This window comes from Eulemur rufifrons, chromosome 30, assembly GCF_041146395.1.
Source record: "Eulemur rufifrons isolate Redbay chromosome 30, OSU_ERuf_1, whole genome shotgun sequence".
NCBI lineage: Eukaryota > Metazoa > Chordata > Mammalia > Primates > Lemuridae > Eulemur > Eulemur rufifrons.
In genome coordinates, this window is record NC_091012.1 from 31,783,216 (window position 1) to 31,790,631 (window position 7,416).

The window sequence follows — 7,416 nt, forward strand, 5'->3', positions numbered from 1 at the left end:
CAAAAAGAACTGTGTTCTTTTGGGATGAGGTGCACATTTAGATGTTCAGATGCTCCCTAATCCCTGGCATTGACACCAGGGTATGAGTGTCAGATTTGGATACATGATATCTAAGAGTTTCATGAAGCATATGTTAGACATAGTACTTCTTATCACTTAAGAAATCCTGTACTCTTTGCGTTGTGTGTAGGGTTGTGGAGGAAGGAAAGAGAGAACTTCAAGGTCTGTTTTTTATTTAGAAAACATACCACATTGGAAATTGCCTAACCTGAGCTATCCTGCTTTCTTTTTTATTTTACATAAGACATATGCTTACTAAATAAAAGGTAATACACAGAGGCCAAAATAACTTCAGATTGCCATATATAAATTATATATATTTAAGTATACTTGCATGACACTTTTAGGTATAAATTATTATAAAGTAAGATGTTATACAATGTGGTCAAATAAATTAAATGGAAAAATAAGACTAATTATAATAGTAATTAGTACATCACAAGAACATTTACAGATAGATACTGCTAAACTGCTTGGGAAAATATGTAATCCTTTAAGAAACTTTAACATAAACAGTGAACTTATTTATATTAAAAATTTACTTATCATCCCCTTTATGGGGAATACAGAGGGCAACTTTCATTAAAAAACTCATATGAGGCCAGGCGCGGTGGCTCACGCCTGTAATCCTAGCACTCTGGGAGGCCGAGGTGGGCGGATCGTTTGAGCTCAGGAGTTCGAGACCAGCCTGAGCAAGAGCGAGACCCCATCTCTACTAAAAAAAATAGAAAGAAATTATATGGACAGCTAAAAAATATATATAGGAAAAATTAGCCGGGCATGGTGGCGCATGCCTGTAATCCCAGCTACTCGGGAGGCTGAGACAGGAGGATCGCTGGAGTTCAGGAGTTTGAGGTTGCTGTGAGCTAGGCTGACGCCATGGCACTCACTCTAGCCTGGGCAACAGAGTGAGACTCTGTCTCAAAAAAAAAAAAAAAAAAAAAAAACCTCATATGGAATTATAGATTTGTGGCAATAGAGCCTTGGTGCATGGTGTGCCAAATAAGTCTCCTGCAGCAAGTGTTATGATGACATTTTATAGTTTTCTTCAACATTTAGCTTGGGTTATCCATAATAAATAATTATTTTATTTTTATTTAACAAATACTTATTTAACAGTCACCATATGTCAGGTGCTGTTCTTTGCACTTAACAAAAATAAACACAATCATTGTAACAACATTCTGAAGTGAATGTTATTATTATCCTTATTTTACACATAAGGACATGAAAGTTTGGAGCAGTTTGAAATAACTTGTTCAGGGTCACAAAGCTGGTAAGTGATAGAACCAGGATCCGATTGCAGGCAATCTGGTTCCAGAGTGTTGCCTCTTAACTAACAACAAAAATGTCTCACATTGTATTCAATTATCACCCTCTGTTCAAATCAGAATGAACAAGTGAATCTTCTGGTCTCTGTTCCAGCACTTCCTGCTTGTGGGGCTTGATCTGATATGATTCATAACTAACCCTGAGTGTTTGACTTGATAAAATATTAATTCCTACCACTCAGTCTCAGTTTTTTTTTAAGAGTGAGTGGTTGTCATTTGTGAAAAATGCCAAAGCTTCATATTCTTTTTATCAGAGGATACACGTGTTTTATTTTTTTTAAGTATAAGTAAACATACACTGGTGTTGAGGAGGCTTGAAATTTCAGACTAATATAAACTCCAGGCCTTTGAGCATATTCTTTTCTCTGCCTTCTGTGTTTATAGGGATGTTTTCTGTTCATCCTTTAGGTCTTAGCTCACCAGTGACTCCCTCAGAGAGGGAGGCGTCTTTTCTGACGCCCTATCTGATTTCCCCACCCCACCCCACCCCGCCACAATCACTGGCTATCACAGCACCCTGTTCTTCATAGCACTATTTGTTATATTTAGTCGTATACTTTATTCTCTTTCTCTACCCTTCTGGTCCCAATATAAGCCCTATGGCAGCAGGATCTTGTCTGTTTTTACCCATCTCTATATGTATCCTCACTGTCTATGTAGGCACATGAACAATACATGATAAATATATTTTTGAATACTGGAATGAGGATGCTGGAGAATAGAATTTCACAAAGCAATACTAGCACTCACTGAAAGCAATAAAAGAGAGCAGAGAGAGATGGGAGTCCTTTGGAACACAAATGCCTCTGTTGAATCAATAGTGCCTAAGCATCCACCACCTTCACGAGTTCACACTCAAACCCAGGAACATGGGAAAACTGTTCAAGTTCCTTTCCAGGGAAAAGATATCCCACACAGTCACTAAATCAGAATATCTGAGGACTTACTGATCTCTAAAAGATGGGATATCCCTCTTGTTTAATTTCTACTTTATCCTTAGCTAAATCTACTTCTCTTTAGAGGAGAACAGGTAGTTGTCATCTTTCTTTTAATAGTCCTTGAAGCTGTTATTATCCATCACAGAAATCTGGCCATTATTCTCTCCAGCCTGAGTGAGTCGAGCCAGCTCTTCTTCCCCACATTTTATTTTGACTAATTTTGTAGTCATCTTCACTCTATTGATTTTCATGTTAGGGCTTTGAGAAAAAGGAAGTAAGTATACCCTGTATTCACTGTCAGCCTGTGTAGACCCAAGCTGTTCTCTTTTTTGCCTTTAACTTAGCTTTGAGCTTTCTTGGATTTGTAGCATTTACACTTCCAAGCCTCCTTTCAAATGAACAGTCCACAGCAAGCATCTATTTTCATTGTTTGCTCTGCAAATTATTTTGATAGGTTCTTAACAATATGGTCCTCTTGAATCTCTCACTCTGTGGGATTGGTATTTCTAGGATTAACAGACTGTGACTTCCCTTGTGTGCTCTCTTGGGGCTTGGAACCCTGACTGAACATTTGTTTTTCAGATTTACTTTTGTCCTTAGACACAGGAATTGATTCTTTCTTTTCCTTCCAGCAATCATTTACTACCTTTCTTCAAATATAATCAGCCTTCTCTACAAGATAGTGAAAACAAAGTGGGAGTTTGCATGCCATTAACTCCACAGTTGCAAGTCTCCTCTTTAGAGTTTGTTCTCTGACTTAAGTCAGCCATCTTAAATGATAGCAAGGTATTATAAGAAAGGACTGCCTTGAGCAAGAAAAGAGAAGTGTATTTATGGGACAGAAGAGCTGTTACCAAAAGCTCAGCCACTTGTCCACAAGGCCAAATCAGAAGAGGACAAGCAGTTTGAAGAGGAAGGAAAGAGGGTTTACTTTGCCAACAAAGGAGGAAATATGGTAGATCTTCTCATCTCAAGATCTCAAATTTCCTGAACATAGGCAGAAATACAGAGCTTTTAAAGGGAGGGTTCCCAGCTTCAGGCAATTACTGTGGTTAACTATTCTAATCATCCCATCTGTGCCAAAAACAAAGCCTGTGAACTCTGCCAGCCACCCACCTGGGGGCTGGCACCACCTGGGAGCTTTAACAAAAGACATCAGGGAAATGCAAATCAAAACCATAATGAGATATCACTTATCTCCAGTGAGAATGGCCTTTATCAAAAAGTCCCAAAACAACAAATGTTGGCATGGATGTGGAGAGACAGGAACACTCTTACATTGCTGGTGGGACTGCAAATTAGTATAACCCCTGTGGAAAGTAATTTGGAATTTGGAATTTGGAAAGTAATTTGGAGATACCTCAAAGAGCTAAAAATAGAAATACCATTTGATGCAACAATCCCAATACTAGGAATCTACCCAAAGGGGAAAAAAAAAACAAAACATTCTGTAAAGAAGACATCTGCACTCGAATGTTTATGGCAGCACAATTCACAATTACAAAGATGTGGAAAAAACCCAAGTGCCCATCAATACATGAGTGGATTAATAAAATGTGATATATGTATACCATGGAGTTCTACTCAGCCACAAAAACAATTGTGATCTAGCACCTCTTGTATTATCCTGGATAGAGTTGGAGCCCATTCTACTAAGTGAAATATTCCAAGAACGGAAAAACAAGCTCCACATGTACTCACCATCAAATTGGTACTAACTGATCAACACAAAGGTGCTCACAGGGGAGTCATATTCATAGGGTGCCAGATGGATGGGAGCGGAGTGGTGGGGGTGAGTAAACTCACAACTAATGAGTGTAGAGCTCACTGTGTGGGGGATGGGCATGCTTGTAGCTCTGGCTTGGGTGAGGCAAAGGCATTATATGTAACCAAAATGTTTTTATCCCCATAATATTCTGAAATTTTAAAAAATAAATAAGTAAAAGAGTAAATGTGGAAAAAAAAGAGGAGTAACAGAAAAAAGGAAAGACTTAACCTTCCTCAGGGATACAGGCCAGGTTGCAGTTTCCAAAAGAGTAGGGGAAGTTTTCCAGGCCATTCCCTCTGTTACATATTTCCCACTCTCAATATTTCCCTTCCATATCTATAGGAGGAGGGGCAACTACTCTGTTACAGAGCCATTGTATGGAAGTCATGACTCAGTATATCTGACTAGTAGAAATGGATAGAACATTTTTCATATTTAAGTTTATAAGGATATTAGAGATTCTATTAAAATCTATGTTTTATCCTTTCCTATCATCAGAAAAAAAACACCTAAAGTATAAAACGTATAGTATTTGTGACAACTGATCATAAAAAAAAGATTTACAATACATAAGGAAGTGTTTCCATCTCCAAGAAAACAAAAGTTCTGGCAAGTGTCTTAGTCTGACCAAGTCTAATTATTCTTTAATAACAAAGAGAACTATGATATAGAATGTTAATTTGAAATAGTATTATCATCTTCAGAATGAATATACATATAAGAAATAATTTTGTATCATAATAAGCTGTTTAATTATATTGTATGATTTTTTATTATCTATTGAAAAAATGTTTTTATTTAACATGCATTTAATTAATTGAACACATAATTATTGATTACCTACTATGTGCTGAGCATGATTCTAGATGCCATAAATACAACAATAAACATAATTTTCAAAATTGCATTCTCATTCTATTGGAGAAAGGCAGACAATAAACATAAATAAATTGTATGGCATGTTAGAATATGGTAACTGCTGAGCAATAACAAGTGGAGCAGGATAAGGAGAATCAGACGTGTAAAAGTGGGGGCAAAAAGATAGAGATTATGATTTTAGTTATGGTGTTCAAGGCAATCCTAACCAACAATGAGACATTTGAATAAAAACATGAAAGGGATGAGGGAATAATCAAGTGGTGGTATTTGGATGGAGCATTCTAGGTAGAAGGTACTCCTAAAAAGGTCCTAGGTCGGAGTATGCCTGGAATATACAAGGAAACAGAGCAGAGTGAGTAAGAGAGAGAATACAGGCACACCTCCTCCTTTTATTGTGCTTTGCTTTATTGTGTTTCACAGATAATGTGATTTTTACAAACTGAAGGTTTGTGAAAGCCCTGCATCCAGCAAGTCTATGGGCATCATGTCTCCAACAGCATGTACACACTTTGTGTCTCTGCCACATTTTGGTATTGTCACAATATTGCAAACTTTTTCATTATTACTGAATCAGTTATGGTGATCTGTGATCAGTGATCTTTGAGGTTACTCTTGTGACTGATTTTGAGGGCCACAAACTGTACTCATATAAGACAGTGGACTTAATCAATAAATGTGTTAGTTCTGACTGCTCTGCTGACCACCCATTGCCCCATCTCTCTCCTTCTCCTCAGGTTTTCCCATTCCTTGAGACACAACAATATTGAAATCAGACCAATTAATAACCATACAATGACCTCTAAGTGCTCAAATGAAGAGTTACACATCTCTCGCTTTAAATCGAAAGCTAGAAATGATTAAGCTTTGTGAGGAAGGCATGTTGAGAGCCAAAATAGGCTGAAAACTAGGCCCTTTTTGCCAGTTAACCAAGTTCTGAATGCAAAAGAAAAGTTACCATAGGAAATTAAGAGTGCTCCTCTAGTAAACACAGGAATGGTAAGAAAATGAAACAGCCTTATTGCTGATATTGAGAAAGTTGTAATGGTCTGTATAGAATATGAAACCAGCCAAAGGATTCCCTTAAGCCAAAGCCTAATCCAGAGTAAGGCCCTAACTGTCTTCAACTCTATAGAGGCTGACAGAGGTAAGAAAACTGCAGAAAAAATAGTTCCAAGTTAGCTGAAGGTGGTTCACGCGGTGAAGGAAAGAAGCCATCTCCATAACATATAAGTGCAAGGTGAAGCCATAAGTCCTGATTTAGAAGCTAAAATAAGTCATTCAGAAAATCTAGATAAGATAATCAATGAAAGTGGATACACCAGCCAACAAATTTTCAATGTAGATAAAACAGCCTACTATTGGAAGAAGATGCCATCTAGGACTTTCATAGCTAGAAAGGAGAAGTCAACACTTGGCTTCAAAGCTTCAAAGCAAGAGTGGCTCTCTTGTTGGAGGTTAATGCAGCTGGTGACTTTAAGTTGAAACCAATGTTTATTTACATTTTGAAACTGCTAGGGACCATAAGATTTATGCTAAATCTATATTGCTTGTTCTCTATAAATGGACAACGAAACCTGGATGACAACATATCTGTTTATAGCATCGTTTACTGAATATTTTAAGCCCACTGTAAAGATCTAGGGGTAATTCTGCTTAATAGAAGGAAGAAGCTCTGATGTTCACTGGTACAATGGGGCAACTATAGTTGACAATAGTTTATTGTATTTCAGAATAGCTAGAAGTTTTCAAATGCTTCCAACATAAAGCAATGATGAATGTTTCAAGTGAATCTTGTCCAAGTTACCCTGATTTGATCATTGTATGTTGTGTGCTTGCATCAAGATGTAACATGTAATCCATGAATATGTACAATTATTATGTATTGATAAAAAAATTAAAATAAATAAATAAATAAAAATAAAAGAAAATGTAATTGTGAAAAAAAAAAAAGATCTACTGCCCAGAAAATAAGGTTCCTTTCAAAATATTACTGTTCATTAACAATGCACCTGGACACCCAAGAGCTCTGATGGAGATGTACAAGGAGATTAATGTTGTTTTTATGCCTGCTAACACAAGATCCATTCTATAGCTCATACATCAAAGAGTAATTTTGACTTTTGCATCTTACTATTTAAGAAATACATTTTGTAAGGCTATATCAGTCATAGTAATTCCATATGGATCTGGACAAAGTAAATTGAAAACCTTCTGGAAAGGATTTACCATTCTAGATGTCATTAAGAACATTCACGATACATGGAAGGAGGACAAATGTACCAACATTGAGAAGAGTTTGATAGAAATTAATTCCAACCTTCATGGATGACTTTGATGGATTCAAGACTTCAGTGGAGGAAGTAACTGCAGAGGTGATGGAAATGGCAAGAGAATTGGAATTAGAAGTTAAGCCTAAATATTTGACTGATTTGCTGGAATA